This window comes from Haemaphysalis longicornis, unplaced genomic scaffold (assembly GCF_048455015.1).
Source record: "Haemaphysalis longicornis isolate Haplotype H1 unplaced genomic scaffold, Haemaphysalis longicornis Haplotype H1 scaffold_11, whole genome shotgun sequence".
Lineage (NCBI taxonomy): Eukaryota > Metazoa > Arthropoda > Arachnida > Ixodida > Ixodidae > Haemaphysalis > Haemaphysalis longicornis.
The window spans coordinates 64597145-64614128 of NW_027526214.1; the positions used below are offsets into that span (position 1 = coordinate 64597145).

The 16984-nt window shown below is 46.2% G+C and overlaps 3 non-coding genes across 3 annotated transcripts; all 3 read left to right on the forward strand.

The window, feature by feature from the left end:
- Positions 1-766: 766 nt before the first annotated feature.
- Positions 767-838, forward strand: Trnag-ucc (transfer RNA glycine (anticodon UCC)). Its single transcript has one exon. It is a non-coding gene; the product is annotated as a tRNA-Gly (tRNA).
- An 888-nt stretch (positions 839-1726) lies between these two features.
- On the forward strand, positions 1727-1798 carry Trnar-ucu (transfer RNA arginine (anticodon UCU)). Its single transcript has one exon. It is a non-coding gene; the product is annotated as a tRNA-Arg (tRNA).
- Positions 1799-9836: 8038 nt separating this feature from the next.
- On the forward strand, positions 9837-9908 carry Trnag-ucc (transfer RNA glycine (anticodon UCC)). Its single transcript has one exon. It is a non-coding gene; the product is annotated as a tRNA-Gly (tRNA).
- The last annotated feature ends 7076 nt before the right edge of the window (positions 9909-16984 follow it).

The following is a 16984-nucleotide window of genomic DNA, read 5'->3' on the forward strand; positions in this document are numbered from 1 at the left end:
TGCCTGTATTTCTTTCTGTATTTCCTAACGAGCCCCTCATTTCCATACCCTATTATCGAGCGAAACCTTATCGAGGGGCTCGGTACTGGCAGCCTTGATGACAAGGGAGCGTGAGAGGGTTTCCCGCCAGTTACCCGCTTATGAAAGGCTGTAGACGTTCGCATCACGCACCGGGTGTTGAATAGAAGGTTCCCTTCTCCCTGTATAGTCTGAGTCGCGCTGGCTAACACCCTCAAGTGTCAGATACAGTTGTGGTAAATATAAATACCCCAGAAAGTGAAGGAGAACACAGTCGCCCAGATAGCCGAATTGGTAAGGCATTAGAGATCTAATCGAAAGGCGTGGGTTCCGTACCCACTCTGGGTGCGTGTTTTTCTTTCTTTCTCATGTAATTATAGAAAAAAAATAACGTAACTTTACTAACGGTAAAAAAAGGCTAACCATTCCCCAATGCCTTCTTTGGCGTTGTAGACTGCCCGTGTTTCTTTCTGTATTTCCGAACGAGCCCCTCATTTCCAAACCTATTATGGTGCGAAAGCTTAGCGAGGGCCTCCGTTCTGGCAGCCTTGATGCCAAGGGAGCATGAGAGGGTTTCCCGCCAGTTACCCGCTGATGACAGGCTGTAGAAGTTCTTGTCACGCACCGGGTGTTGAAACGAAGGTTCCCTTCTCCCTGTATAGTCGGAGTCGCCCTGGCTAACAACCTCAAGCGCCATATAAAGATGAGGTAAATATTACTTCCCCAGACAGTGAAGGAGAACACAGTCGCCGAGATAGCCGAATTGGTAAGGCATTCGAGATCCAATCGAAAGGCGTGGGTTCGGTCCCCACTCTGGGCGCTTGTTTTTCTTTGTTTCTTTCTCATGTTAATATTATAAAAAAAATAATGTAATGTCACTAGCAGTAAAAAAAAAGTCTAACGATTCGCAAATGCCTCCTTTGGCATTGTAGACTGCTGGTATTTCTTTCTGTATTTCCTAACGAGCCCCTCATTTCCAAACCCTATTATCGTGCGAAAGCTTAGCGAGGGCCTCGGTTCTGGCAGCATTGATGCCACGGGAGCATAAGAGGGCTTCCCGCCAGTTACCCGCTTATGACAGGCTGTAGACGTTCGCGTCACGCACAGGGTGTTGAATAGAAGGTTCCCTTCTCCAGGTATAGTCTGAGTCGCGCTGGCTAACACCCTCAGGCGTCAGATACAGTTGTGGTAAATATAAATACCCCAGAAAGTGAAGGAGAACACAGTCGCCCAGATAGCTGAATTGGTAAGGCATTTGAGATCTAATCGAAAGGCGTGGGTTCGGTCCCCACTTTGGGCGCGTGTTCTTCTTTATTTCTTTCTCGTGTAATAATTAGAAAAAAAAATAATGTAACTTTAATAACTGTAAAAAAAAGTCTAACCATTCCCCAATGCCTTCTTTGGCGTTGAAGACTGCCCGTGTTTCTTTCTGTATTTCCTAACGAGCCCCTCATTTCCAAACCCTATTATCGTGCGAAAGCTTAGCCAGCACCTCCGTTCTGGCTGCTTTGATGCCAAGGAAGCATAAGAAGGTTTCGCGACAGTTAACCGCTGATGACAGGCTGTAGAAGTTCGCGTCACGCACCGGGTGTTGAAAAGAAGGTTCCCTTTTCCCCGTATTGTCTGAGTCGCGCTGGCTAACACCCTGAAGGGTCAGGTAAAGTTGAGGTAAATATAAATACCCCAGAAAGTGAAGGAGAACACAGTCACCCAGATAGCCGAATTGGTAAGGCATTCGAGATCTAATCGAAAGGCGTGGGTTCGATCCCCACTCTGGGCGCGTGTTCCTCTTTATTTCTTTCTCGTGTATTATTAGAAAAAAAATATTGTAACGTCACTAACAGTAAGAAAAAGTCTAACCATTCCCCAATGCCCTCTTTGGCGTTGTAGACTGCCGGTATTTCTTTCTGTTTTTTCTAACAAGCCCCTCATTTCCAAACCCTATTATCGTGCGATAGCTTTCCGAGGGCCTATGTTCTGGCAGCCATGATGCCAAGCGAGCATAAGAGGGTTTCCGCCAGTTACCCGCTTATGACAGGCTGTAGAAGTGCGCGTGACACACCGGGTGTTAAAAAAAAGGTTCTCTTCTCCCCGTATAGTCTGAGTCACGCTGGCTAACACCCTCAAGCGTCAGATACAGTTGTGGTAAATATAAAAACCCCAGAAAGTGAAGGAGAACACAGTCACCCAGATAGCCGAATTGGTAAGGCATTCGAGATCTAATCGAAAGGCGTGGGTTCGGTCCCCACTCTGGGCGCGTGTTCTCCTTTATTTCTTTCTCATGTATTATTAGAAAAAAATATTGTAACGTCACTAACAGTAAAAAAAAAAGTCTAACCATTCCCCAATGGCTTCTTTGGCGTTGTAGACTGCCGGTATTTCTTTCTGTTTTTTCTAACGATCCCCTCATTTCCAAACCCTATTATCGGGCGAAAGCCTAGCGAGGGCGTGGGTTCTTGCAGCCTTGCTGCCAAGGGAGCATAAGAGGGTTACCCGCCGGTTACCCGTTGATGACAGGCTGTAGAAGTTCGCGTCACGCACCAGGTGTTGAAAAGAATGTTCCCTTCTCCTCGTATAGTCTGAGTCGCGCTGGCTAACACCCTGAAGCGTCAGATACAGTTGTGGTAAATATAAATACCCCAGAAAGTGAAGGGGAACACAGTCGCCCAGATAGCCGAATTGGTAAGGTATTAGAGACCTAATCGAAAGGCGTGGGTTCGGTCCCCACTCAGGGCGCGTGTTCTTCTTTGTCTTTCTTATGTATTATTAGAAAAAAAAATAATGTAACTTTACTAATGGTAAAAAAAGTCTAACCATTCCCCAATGCCTTCTTTGGCGTTGTAGACTGCCCGTGTTTCTTTCTGTATTTCCTAATGAGCCGCTCATTTCTAAACCCTATTAATGTGAGAAAGCTTACCGAGGGCCTCCGTTCTGGCAGCCTTGATGCCAAGGGAGCATAAGGGGTTTTCCGCCAGTTACCCGCTGATGACAGGCTGTAGAAGTTCGCGTGACACACCGGGTGTTAAAAAGAAGGTTCTCTTCTCCCCGTATATTCTGAGTCACGCTGGCTAACACCCTCAAGCGTCAGATACAGTTGTGGTAAATATAAAAACCCCAGAAAGTGAAGGAGAACACAGTCACCCAGATAGCCGAATTGGAAAGGCATTCGAGATCTAATCGAAAGGCGTGGGTTCGGTCCCCACTCTGGGCGCGTGTTCTTCTTTATTTCTTTCTCATGTATTATTAGAAAAAAATATTGTAACGTCACTAACAGTAAAAAAAAAAGTCTAACCATTCCCCAATGGCTTCTTTGGCGTTGTAGACTGCCGGTATTTCTTTCTGTTTTTTCTAACGATCCCCTCATTTCCAAACCCTATTATCGGGCGAAAGACTCGCGAGGGCGTGGGTTCTTGCAGCCTTGCTGCCAAGGGAGCATAAGAGGGATTCCCGCCGGTTACCCGTTGATGACAGGCTGTAGAAGTGCGCGTGACACACCGGGTGTTAAAAAAAAGGTTCTCTTCTCCCCGTATAGTCTGAGTCACGCTGGCTAACACCCTCAAGCGTCAGATACAGTTGTGGTAAATATAAAAACCCCAGAAAGTGAAGGAGAACACAGTCACCCAGATAGCCGAATTGGTAAGGCATTCGAGATCTAATCGAAAGGCGTGGGTTCGGTCCCCACTCTGGGCGCGTGTTCTCCTTTATTTCTTTCTCATGTATTATTAGAAAAAAATATTGTAACGTCACTAACAGTAAAAAAAAAAGTCTAACCATTCCCCAATGGCTTCTTTGGCGTTGTAGACTGCCGGTATTTCTTTCTGTTTTTTCTAACGATCCCCTCATTTCCAAACCCTATTATCGGGCGAAAGCCTAGCGAGGGCGTGGGTTCTTGCAGCCTTGCTGCCAAGGGAGCATAAGAGGGTTACCCGCCGGTTACCCGTTGATGACAGGCTGTAGAAGTTCGCGTCACGCACCAGGTGTTGAAAAGAATGTTCCCTTCTCCTCGTATAGTCTGAGTCGCGCTGGCTAACACCCTGAAGCGTCAGATACAGTTGTGGTAAATATAAATACCCCAGAAAGTGAAGGGGAACACAGTCGCCCAGATAGCCGAATTGGTAAGGTATTAGAGACCTAATCGAAAGGCGTGGGTTCGGTCAACACTCAGGGCGCGTGTTCTTCTTTGTCTTTCTTATGTATTATTAGAAAAAAAAAATAATGTAACTTTACTAATGGTAAAAAAAGTCTAACCATTCCCCAATGCCTTCTTTGGCGTTGTAGACTGCCCGTGTTTCTTTCTGTATTTCCTAATGAGCCGCTCATTTCTAAACCCTATTATTGTGAGAAAGCTTACCGAGGGCCTCCGTTCTGGCAGCCTTGATGCCAAGGGAGCATAAGGGGTTTTCCGCCAGTTACCCGCTGATGACAGGCTGTAGAAGTTCGCGTGACACACCGGGTGTTAAAAAGAAGGTTCTCTTCTCCCCGTATATTCTGAGTCACGCTGGCTAACACCCTCAAGCGTCAGATACAGTTGTGGTAAATATAAAAACCCCAGAAAGTGAAGGAGAACACAGTCACCCAGATAGCCGAATTGGAAAGGCATTCGAGATCTAATCGAAAGGCGTGGGTTCGGTCCCCACTCTGGGCGCGTGTTCTTCTTTATTTCTTTCTCATGTATTATTAGAAAAAAATATTGTAACGTCACTAACAGTAAAAAAAAAGTCTAACCATTCCCCAATGGCTTCTTTGGCGTTGTAGACTGCCGGTATTTCTTTCTGTTTTTTCTAACGATCCCCTCATTTCCAAACCCTATTATCGGGCGAAAGACTCGCGAGGGCGTGGGTTCTTGCAGCCTTGCTGCCAAGGGAGCATAAGAGGGATTCCCGCCGGTTACCCGTTGATGACAGGCTGTAGAAGTTCGCGTCACGCACCAGGTGTTGAAAAGAATGTTCCCTTCTCCTCGTATAGTCTGAGTCGCGCTGGCTAACACCCTGAAGCGTCAGATACAGTTGTGGTAAATATAAATACCCCAGAAAGTGAAGGAGAACACAGTCGCCCAGATAGCCGAATTGGTAAGTTATTAGAGACCTAATCGAAAGGCGTGGGTTCGGTCCCCACTCAGTGCGCGTGTTCTTCTTTATGTCTTTCTTATGTATTATTAGAAAAAATAATAATGTAACTTTACTAATGGTAAAAAAAGTCTAACCATTCCCCAATGCCTTCTTTGGCGTTGTAGACTGCCCGTGTTTCTTTCTGTATTTCCTAATGAGCCCCTCATTTCTAAACCCTATTATTGTGCGAAAGCTTAGCGAGCGCCTCCGTTCTGGCAGCCTTGATGCCAAGGGAGCATAAGAGGGTTTTCCGCCAGTTACCCGCTGATGACAGGCTGTAGAAGTTCGCGTCACGCACCGGGTGTTGAAAAAAAGGTTCCCTTCTTACCGTATAGTCTGAGTCGTGCTGGCTAACACCCTCAAGCGTCAGATACAGTTGTGGTAAATATATATACCCCAGAAAGTGAAGAAGAACACAGTCGCCAGATAGCCTAATGGGTAAGGCATTCGAGATCTAATCGAAAGGCGTGGGTTTGGTCCCCACTCTGGGCACGTGTTTTTCTTTTTTCTTATGTAATTAATAGAAAAAAATATAATTTAACGTCACTAACAGTAAAAAAAGTCCAACCATTCCCCAATGCCTTCTTTGGCGTTGTACAATGCCGGTATTTCTTTCTGTATTTCCTAACAAGCCCCTCATTTCCAAACCCTATTATCGGGCGATAGCTTTCCGAGGGCCTATGTTCTGGCAGCCATGATGCCAAGGGAGCATAAGAGGGTTTCCGCCAGTTACCCCCTTATGACAGGCTGTACACGTTCGCGTCACGAACCGGGTGTTAAAACGAAGGTACCCTTCTCCCCGTATAGTCGGAGTCGCCCTGGCTAACACCCTCAAGCGTCAGATACAGTTGTGGTAAATATAAATACCCCAAAAGTGAAGGAGAACACAGTCGCCCTGATAGCCGAATTGGTAAGGTATAAGAGATCTAATCGAAAGGCATGCCTTGGGTCCCCACTATGGGTGCGTGTTTTTCTTTGTTTCTTTCTCATGTAATTATAGAAAAAAATAATGTAACTTTACTAATGGTAAAAAAAGTCTAACCATTCCCCAATGCCTTATTTGGCGTTGTAGACTACCCGTGTTTCTTTGTGTATTTCCTAACGAGCCCCTAATTTGCAAACCTTTTATCGTGCGAAAGCTTAGCGAGCGCGTCGGTTCTGGCAGCCTTGATGCCAAGGGAGCATAAGAGGGTTTCGCGCCAGTTACCCGAAGATGACAAGCTGTATAAGTTCGCGTCACGCACCGGGTGTTGAAAAGAAGGTTCCCTTCTCCCCGTATAGTCTGAGTCGCGCTGGCTAACACCCTCAGGCGTCAGATACAGTTGTGGTAAATATAAATACCCCAGAAAGTGAAGGAGAACACAGTCGCCCAGATAGCTGAATTGGTAAGGCATTTGAGATCTAATCGAAAGGCGTGGGTTCGGTCCCCACTTTGGGCGCGTGTTCTTCTTTATTTCTTTCTCGTGTAATAATTAAAAAAAAAATAATGTAACTTTAATAACTGTAAAAAAAAGTCTAACCATTCCCCAATGCCTTCTTTGGCGTTGAAGACTGCCCGTGTTTCTTTCTGTATTTCCTAACGAGCCCCTCATTTCCAAACCCTATTATCGTGCGAAAGCTTAGCCTGCGCCTCGGTTTTGGCTGCTTTGATGCCAAGGGAGCATAAGAGGGTTTCGCGACAGTTACCCGCTGATGACAGGCTGTAGAAGTTCGCGTCACGCACCGGATGTTGAAAAGAAGGTTCCCTTTTCCCCGTATTGTCTGAGTCGCGCTGGCTAACACCCTCAAGGGTCAGGTAAAGTTGAGGTAAATATAAATACCCCAGAAAGTGAAGAAGAACACAGTCGCCCAGATAGCCGAATTGGTAAGGTATTAGAGATCTAATCGAAAGGCGTGGGTTCGGTCCCCACTCAGGGCGCGTGTTCTTCTTTTTTTATTTCTCATGTATTATTAGAAAAAAAAATATTGTTACGTCAGTAACAGTAAAAAAAAAGTCTAACCATTCCCCAAAGCCTTCTTTGGCGTTGTAGACTGCCGGTATTTCTTTCTGTTTTTTCTAACGAGCCCCTCATTTCCAAGCCCTATTATCAGGCGAAAGCCTAGCGAGGGCCTGGGTTCTTGCAGCCTTGATTCCAAGGGAGCATTAGAGGGTTTACCGCCAGTTACCCGCTGATGACAGGCTGTAGAAGTTCGCGTCACGCACCGGGTGTTGAAAAGAATGTTCCCTTCTCCTCGTATAGTCTGAGTCGCGCTGGCTAACACCCTCAAGTGTCAGATACAGTTGTGGTAAATATAAATACCCCAGAAAGTGAAGAAGAACACAGTCGCCCAGATAGCCGAATTGGTAAGGCATTAGAGATCTAATCGAAAGGAGTGGGTTCGGTACCCACTCTGGGTGCGTGTTTTTCTTTCTTTCTTTCTTATGTAATTACAGAAAAAAAATAATGTAACTTTACTAACGGTAAAAAAAGGCTAACCATTCCCCAATGCCTTCTTTGGCGTTGTAGACTGCCCGTGTTTCTTTCTGTATTTCCGAACGAGCCCCTCATTTCCAAACCTATTATGGTGCGAAAGCTTAGCGAGGGCCTCCGTTCTGGCAGCCTTGATGCCAAGGGAGCATGAGAGGGTTTCCCGCCAGTTACCCGCTGATGACAGGCTGTAGAAGTTCTTGTCACGCACCGGGTGTTGAAACGAAGGTTCCCTTCTCCCTGTATAGTCGGAGTCGCCCTGGCTAACAACCTCAAGCGCCATATAAAGATGAGGTAAATATTACTTCCCCATACAGTGAAGGAGAACACAGTCGCCGAGATAGCCGAATTTGTAAGGCATTCGAGATCCAATCGAAAGGCGTGGGTTCGGTCCCCACTCTGGGCGCTTGTTTTTCTTTGTTTCTTTCTCATGTAATTATAGAAAAAAATAATGTAACTTTACTAATGGTAAAAAAAGTCTAACCATTCCCCAATGCCTTATTTGGCGTTGTAGACTACCCGTGTTTCTTTGTGTATTTCCTAACGAGCCCCTCATTTGCAAACCTTTTATCGTGCGAAAGCTTAGCGAGCGCGTCGGTTCTGGCAGCCTTGATGCCAAGGGAGCATAAGAGGGTTTCGCGCCAGTTACCCGAAGATGACAAGCTGTATAAGTTCGCGTCACGCACCGGGTGTTGAAAAGAAGGTTCCCTTCTCCCCGTATAGTCTGAGTCGCGCTGGCTAACACGCTCAAACGTCAGATGCAGTTGTTATAAATATAAATACCCCAGAAAGTGAAGAAGAACACAGTCGCCCAGATAGCCGAATTGGTAAGGTATTAGAGATCTAATCGAAAAGCGTGGGTTCGGTCCCCACTCAGGGTGCGTGTTCTTCTTTTTTTATTTCTCATGTATTATTAGAAAAAAAAATATTGTTACGTCAGTAACAGTAAAAAAAAAGTTTAACCATTCCCCAATGCCTTCTTTGGCGTTGTAAACTGCCTGTATTTCTTTCTGTATTTCCTAACGAGCCCCTCATTTCCAAACCCTATTATCGAGCGAAAGCTTAGCGAGGGCCTTGGTTCTGGCAGCCTTAAAGACAAGGGAGCATGAGAGGGTTTCCCGCCAGTTACCCGCTTATGACAGGCTGTAGATGTTCCCATCACGCACCGGGTGTTGAATAGAAGGTTCCCTTCTCCCGTATAGTCTGAGTCGCCCTGGCTAACACCCTCAAGCGTCAGATACAGTTGTGGTAAATATAAATACGCCAGAAAGTGAACGAGAACACAGTCGCCTAGATAGCCGAATTGGTGAGGCATTAGAGATCTAACCGAAAGGAGTGGGTTCGGTCCCCACTCTAGGCACGGGTTTTTCTTTCTTTCTTTCTCATGTATTTATAGAAAAAAATAATGTAACTTTACTAACGGTAAAAAAAAGTTTAACCATTCCCCAATGCCTTCTTTGGCGTTGTAAACTGCCTGTATTTCTTTCTGTATTTCCTAACGAGCCCCTCATTTCCATACCCTATTATCGAGCGAAACCTTATCGAGGGGCTCGGTACTGGCAGCCTTGATGACAAGGGAGCGTGAGAGGGTTTCCCGCCAGTTACCCGCTTATGAAAGGCTGTAGACGTTCGCATCACGCACCGGGTGTTGAATAGAAGGTTCCCTTCTCCCTGTATAGTCTGAGTCGCGCTGGCTAACACCCTCAAGTGTCAGATACAGTTGTGGTAAATATAAATACCCCAGAAAGTGAAGGAGAACACAGTCGCCCAGATAGCCGAATTGGTAAGGCATTAGAGATCTAATCGAAAGGCGTGGGTTCGGTACCCACTCTGGGTGCGTGTATTTCTTTCTTTCTTTCTCATGTAATTATAGAAAAAAAAATAATGTAACTTTACTAACGGTAAAAAAAGGCTAACCATTCCCCAATGCCTTCTTTGGCGTTGTAGACTGCCCGTGTTTTTTTCTGTATTTCCGAACGAGCCCCTCATTTCCAAACCTATTATGGTGCGAAAGCTTAGCGAGGGCCTCCGTTCTGGCAGCCTTGACGCCAATGGAGCATGAGAGGGTTTCCCGCCAGTTACCCGCTGATAACAGGCTGTAGAAGTTCTTGTCACGCACCGGGTGTTGAAACGAAGGTTCCCTTCTCCCTGTATAGTCGGAGTCGCCCTGGCTAACAACCTCAAGCGCCATATAAAGATGAGGTAAATATTACTTCCCCAGACAGTGAAGGAGAACACAGTCGCCGAGATAGCCGAATTGGTAAGGCATTCGAGATCCAATCGAAAGGCGTGGGTTCGGTCCCCACTCTGGGCGCTTGTTTTTCTTTGTTTCTTTCTCATGTTATTATTATAAAAAAATAATGTAATGTCACTAGCAGTAAAAAAAAGTCTAACCATTCCCAAATGCCTCCTTTGGCATTGTAGACTGCTGGTATTTCTTTCTGTATTTCCTAACGAGCCCCTCATTTCCAAACCCTATTATCGTGCGAAAGCTTAGCGAGGGCCTCGGTTCTGGCAGCATTGATGCCACGGGAGCATAAGAGGGCTTCCCGCCAGTTACCCGCTTATGACAGGCTGTAGACGTTCGCGTCACGCACAGGGTGTTGAATAGAAGGTTCCCTTCTCCAGGTATAGTCTGAGTCGCGCTCCTAACACCCTCAAGCGTCAGATACAGTTGTGGTGAATATAAATACCCCAGAAAGTGAAGGAGAACACAGTCGCCGAGATAGCCGAATTGGTAAGGCATTCGAGATCTAATCGAAAGGCGTGGGTTCGATCCCCACTCTGGGCGCGTGTTCCTCTTTATTTCTTTCTCGTGTATTATTAGAAAAAAAATATTGTAACGTCACTAACAGTAAAAAAAAAGTCTAACCATTCCCCAATGCCCTCTTTGGCGTTGTAGACTGCCGGTATTTCTTTCTGTTTTTTCTAACGAGCCCCTCATTTCCAAACCCTATTATCGGGCGAAACCCTTGCGAGGGCCTGGGTTCTTGCAGCCTTGATGCCAAGGGAGCATAAGAGGGTTTCCCGCCAGTTACCCGCTGATGACAGGCTGTAGAAGTTCGCGTCACGCACCGGGTGCTGAAAAGAAGGTTTCCTTTTCCCCGTATTGTCTGAGTCGCGCTGGCTAACACCCTCAGGCGTCAGATACAGTTGTGGTAAATATAAATACCCCAGAAAGTGAAGGAGAACACAGTCGCCCAGATAGCTGAATTGGTAAGGCATTTGAGATCTAATCGAAAGGCGTGGGTTCGGTCCCCACTTTGGGCGCGTGTTCTTCTTTATTTCTTTCTCGTGTAATAATTAGAAAAAAAAATAATGTAACTTTAATAACTGTAAAAAAAAGTCTAACCATTCCCCAATGCCTTCTTTGGCGTTGAAGACTGCCCGTGTTTCTTTCTGTATTTCCTAACGAGCCCCTCAATTCCAAACCCTATTATCGTGCGAAAGCTTAGCCAGCGCCTCGGTTTTGGCTGCTTTGATGCCAAGGGAGCATAAGAGGGTTTCGCGACAGTTACCCGCTGATGACAGGCTGTAGAAGTTCGCGTCACGCACCGGGTGTTGAAAAGAAGGTTCCCTTTTCCCCGTATTGTCTGAGTCGCGCTGGCTAACACCCTCAAGGGTCAGGTAAAGTTGAGGTAAATATAAATACCCCAGAAAGTGAAGGAGAACACAGTCAGTGAGATAGCCGAATTGGTAAGGCATTCGAGATCTAATCGAAAGGCGTGGGTTCGGTCCCCACTTTGGGCGCGTGTTCTTCTTTATTTCTTTCTCGTGTAATATTTAGAAAAAAAAAATAATGTAACGTCACAAACACTAAGAAAAGAGTCTAACCATTCCCCAATGCCTTCTTTGGCGTTGTAGACTGCCGGTATTTCTTTCTGTATATCTTAACGAGCCCCTCATTTCCAAACCTATTATCGGGCGGAAGCTTAGCGAGGGCCTCGGTTCTTGCAGCCTTGATGCCAAGGGAGCATAAGTGGGTTTCCCGCCAGTTACCCGCTAATGACAGGCTGTAGACGTTCGCGTCACGAACCGGGTGTTGAAACGAAGGTTCCCTTCTCCCCGTATAGTCGGAGTCGCCCTCGCTAACACCCTCAAGCGTCAGATAAAGTTGAGGTAAATATAACTACCACAGACAGTGAAGGAGAACAGAGTCGCTGAGATAGCCGAATTGGTAAGGCATTCGAGATCCAATCGAAAGGCGTGGGTTCGGTGCCCACTCTGGGCGCTTGTTTTTCTTTGTTTCTTTCTCATGTAATTTTTAGAAAAAAAATAATGTAATGTCACTAACAGTAAAAAAGTCTAACCATTCGCCAATGTATTCTTTGGCGTTGTAGACTACCCGTGTTTCTTTCTGTTTTTCCTAACGAGCCCCTCATTTCCAAACCCTATAATCGAGCGAAAGCTTAGCGAGGACCTCGGTTCTAGCAGCCTTGAAGACAAGGGAGCATGAGAGGGTTTCCCGCTAGTTACCCGCTTATGACAGGCTGTAGATGTTTCCATCACGAACCGGGTGTTGAATAGAAGGTTCCCTTCTCCCCGTATAGTCTGAGTCGCGCTGGCTAACACCCTCAGGCATCAGATACAGTTGTGGTAAAGATAAATACCCCAGAAAGTGAAGGAGAACACAGTCGCCCAGATGGCTGAATTGGTAAGGCATTCGAGATGTAATCGAAAGGCGTGGGTTCGGTCCTCACTCTGGGCGCGGGTTTTTCTTTCTTTCTCATGTAATTAATAGAAAAAAATATTGTAACGTCACTAACAGTAAAAAAAAAGTAACTATTCCCCAATGCCTTCTTTGGCGTTGTAGACTGCCTGTATTTCTTTCTGTTTTTCCTAACGAGCCCCTCATTTCCATACCCTATTATCGAGCGAAAGCTTATCGAGGGCCTCGGTTCTGGCATCCTTGATGACAAGGGAGCATGAGAGGGTTTCCCGACAGTTACCCGCTTAAGACAGGCTGTACACGTTCGCATCACGCACCGGGTGCTGAATAGAAGGTTCCCTTCTTCCTGTATAGTCTGAGTCGGGCTGCCTAACACCCTCAAGCGTCAGATACAGTTGTGCGAAATATAAATACCCCAGAAAGTGAAGGAGAACACAGTCGCCCAGATAGCTGAATTGGTAAGGCATTTGAGATCTAATCGAAAGGCGTGGGTTCGGACCCCACTTTGGGCGCGTGTTCTTCTTTATTTCTTTCTCGTGTAATAATTAGAAAAAAAATAATGTAACTTTATTTACTGTAAAAAAAAGTCTAACCATTCCCCAATGCCTTCTTTGGCGTTGAAGACTGCCCGTGTTTCTTTCTGTATTTCCTAACGAGCCCCTCAATTCCAAACCCTATTATCGTGCGAAAGCTTAGCCAGCGCCTCGGTTTTGGCTGCTTTGATGCCAAGGGAGCATAAGAGGGTTTCGCGACAGTTACCCGCTGATGACAGGCTGTAGAAGTTCGCGTCACGCACCGGGTGTTGAAAAGAAGGTTCCCTTTTCCCCGTATTGTCTGAGTCGCGCTGGCTAACACCCTCAATGGTCAGGTAAAGTTGAGGTAAATATAAATACCCCAGAAAGTGAAGGAGAACACAGACAGTGAGATAGCCGAATTGGTAAGGCATTCGAGATCTAATCGAAAGGCGTGGGTTCGGTCCCCACTTTGGGCGCGTGTTCTTCTTTATTTCTTTCTCGTGTAATAATTAGAAAAAAAAAATAATGTAACGTCACAAACACTAAGAAAAGAGTCTAACCATTCCCCAATGCCTTCTTTGGCGTTGTAGACTGCCGGTATTTCTTTCTGTATATCTTAACGAGCCCCTCATTTCCAAACCTATTATCGGGCGGAAGCTTAGCGAGGGCCTCGGTTCTTGCAGCCTTGATGCCAAGGGAGCATAAGTGGGTTTCCCGCCAGTTACCCGCTAATGACAGGCTGTAGACGTTCGCGTCACGAACCGGGTGTTGAAACGAAGGTTCCCTTCTCCCCGTATAGTCGGAGTCGCCCTCGCTAACACCCTCAAGCGTCAGATAAAGTTGAGGTAAATATAACTACCCCAGACAGTGAAGGAGAACAGAGTCGCCGAGATAGCCGAATTGGTAAGGCATTCGAGATCCAATCGAAAGGCGTGGGTTCGGTGCCCACTCTGGGCGCTTGTTTTTCTTTGTTTCTTTCTCATGTAATTTTTAGAAAAAAAATAATGTAATGTCACTAACAGTAAAAAAGTCTAACCATTCGCCAATGTCTTCTTTGGCGTTGTAGACTACCCGTGTTTCTTTCTGTTTTTCCTAACGAGCCCCTCATTTCCAAACCCTATAATCGAGCGAAAGCTTAGCGAGGACCTCGGTTCTAGCAGCCTTGAAGACAAGGGAGCATGAGAGGGTTTCCCGCTAGTTACCCGCTTATGACAGGCTGTAGATGTTTCCATCACGCTCCGGGTGTTGAATAGAAGGTTCCCTTCTCCCCGTATAGTCTGAGTCGCGCTGGCTCACACCCTCAGGCATCAGATACAGTTGTGGTAAAGATAAATACCCCAGAAAGTGAAGGAGAACACAGTCGCCCAGATAGCTGAATTGGTAAGGCATTTGAGATCTAATCGAAAGGCGTGGGTTCGGTCCCCACTTTGGGCGCGTGTTCTTCTTTATTTCTTTCTCGTGTAATAATTAGAAAAAAAATAATGTAACTTTAATAACTGTAAAAAAAAGTCTAACCATTCCCCAATGCCTTCTTTGGCGTTGAAGACTGCCCGTGTTTCTTTCTGTATTTCCTAACGAGCCCCTCAATTCCAAACCCTATTATCGTGCGAAAGCTTAGCCAGCGCCTCGGTTTTGGCTGCTTTGATGCCAAGGGAGCATAAGAGGGTTTCGCGACAGTTACCCGCTGATGACAGGCTGTAGAAGTTCGCGTCACGCACCGGGTGTTGAAAAGAAGGTTCCCTTTTCCCCGTATTGTCTGAGTCGCGCTGGCTAACACCCTCAAGGGTCAGGTAAAGTTGAGGTAAATATAAATACCCCAGAAAGTGAAGGAGAACACAGTCAGTGAGATAGCCGAATTGGTAAGGCATTCGAGATCTAATCGAAAGGCGTGGGTTCGGTCCCCACTTTGGGCGCGTGTTCTTCTTTATTTCTTTCTCGTGTAATATTTAGAAAAAAAAAATAATGTAACGTCACAAACACTAAGAAAAGAGTCTAACCATTCCCCAATGCCTTCTTTGGCGTTGTAGACTGCCGGTATTTCTTTCTGTATATCTTAACGAGCCCCTCATTTCCAAACCTATTATCGGGCGGAAGCTTAGCGAGGGCCTCGGTTCTTGCAGCCTTGATGCCAAGGGAGCATAAGTGGGTTTCCCGCCAGTTACCCGCTAATGGCAGGCTGTAGACGTTCGCGTCACGAACCGGGTGTTGAAACGAAGGTTCCCTTCTCCCCGTATAGTCGGAGTCGCCCTCGCTAACACCCTCAAGCGTCAGATAAAGTTGAGGTAAATATAACTACCCCAGACAGTGAAGGAGAACAGAGTCGCTGAGATAGCCGAATTGGTAAGGCATTCGAGATCCAATCGAAAGGCGTGGGTTCGGTGCCCACTCTGGGCGCTTGTTTTTCTTTGTTTCTTTCTCATGTAATTTTTAGAAAAAAAATAATGTAATGTCACTAACAGTAAAAAAGTCTAACCATTCGCCAATGTATTCTTTGGCGTTGTAGACTACCCGTGTTTCTTTCTGTTTTTCCTAACGAGCCCCTCATTTCCAAACCCTATAATCGAGCGAAAGCTTAGCGAGGACCTCGGTTCTAGCAGCCTTGAAGACAAGGGAGCATGAGAGGGTTTCCCGCTAGTTACCCGCTTATGACAGGCTGTAGATGTTTCCATCACGAACCGGGTGTTGAATAGAAGGTTCCCTTCTCCCCGTATAGTCTGAGTCGCGCTGGCTAACACCCTCAGGCATCAGATACAGTTGTGGTAAAGATAAATACCCCAGAAAGTGAAGGAGAACACAGTCGCCCAGATGGCTGAATTGGTAAGGCATTCGAGATGTAATCGAAAGGCGTGGGTTCGGTCCTCACTCTGGGCGCGGGTTTTTCTTTCTTTCTCATGTAATTAATAGAAAAAAATATTGTAACGTCACTAACAGTAAAAAAAAGTAACTATTCCCCAATGCCTTCTTTGGCGTTGTAGACTGCCTGTATTTCTTTCTGTTTTTCCTAACGAGCCCCTCATTTCCATACCCTATTATCGAGCGAAAGCTTATCGAGGGCCTCGGTTCTGGCATCCTTGATGACAAGGGAGCATGAGAGGGTTTCCCGACAGTTACCCGCTTATGACAGGCTGTACACGTTCGCATCACGCACCGGGTGCTGAATAGAAGGTTCCCTTCTTCCTGTATAGTCTGAGTCGGGCTGCCTAACACCCTCAAGCGTCAGATACAGTTGTGCGAAATATAAATACCCCAGAAAGTGAAGGAGAACACAGTCGCCCAGATAGCTGAATTGGTAAGGCATTTGAGATCTAATCGAAAGGCGTGGGTTCGGACCCCACTTTGGGCGCGTGTTCTTCTTTATTTCTTTCTCGTGTAATAATTAGAAAAAAAATAATGTAACTTTATTTACTGTAAAAAAAAGTCTAACCATTCCCCAATGCCTTCTTTGGCGTTGAAGACTGCCCGTGTTTCTTTCTGTATTTCCTAACGAGCCCCTCAATTCCAAACCCTATTATCGTGCGAAAGCTTAGCCAGCGCCTCGGTTTTGGCTGCTTTGATGCCAAGGGAGCATAAGAGGGTTTCGCGACAGTTACCCGCTGATGACAGGCTGTAGAAGTTCGCGTCACGCACCGGGTGTTGAAAAGAAGGTTCCCTTTTCCCCGTATTGTCTGAGTCGCGCTGGCTAACACCCTCAATGGTCAGGTAAAGTTGAGGTAAATATAAATACCCCAGAAAGTGAAGGAGAACACAGTCAGTGAGATAGCCGAATTGGTAAGGCATTCGAGATCTAATCGAAAGGCGTGGGTTCGGTCCCCACTTTGGGCGCGTGTTCTTCTTTATTTCTTTCTCGTGTAATAATTAGAAAAAAAAAATAATGTAACGTCACAAACACTAAGAAAAGAGTCTAACCATTCCCCAATGCCTTCTTTGGCGTTGTAGACTGCCGGTATTTCTTTCTGTATATCTTAACGAGCCCCTCATTTCCAAACCTATTATCGGGCGGAAGCTTAGCGAGGGCCTCGGTTCTTGCAGCCTTGATGCCAAGGGAGCATAAGTGGGTTTCCCGCCAGTTACCCGCTAATGACAGGCTGTAGACGTTCGCGTCACGAACCGGGTGTTGAAACGAAGGTTCCCTTCTCCCCGTATAGTCGGAGTCGCCCTCGCTAACACCCTCAAGCGTCAGATAAAGTTGAGGTAAATATAACTACC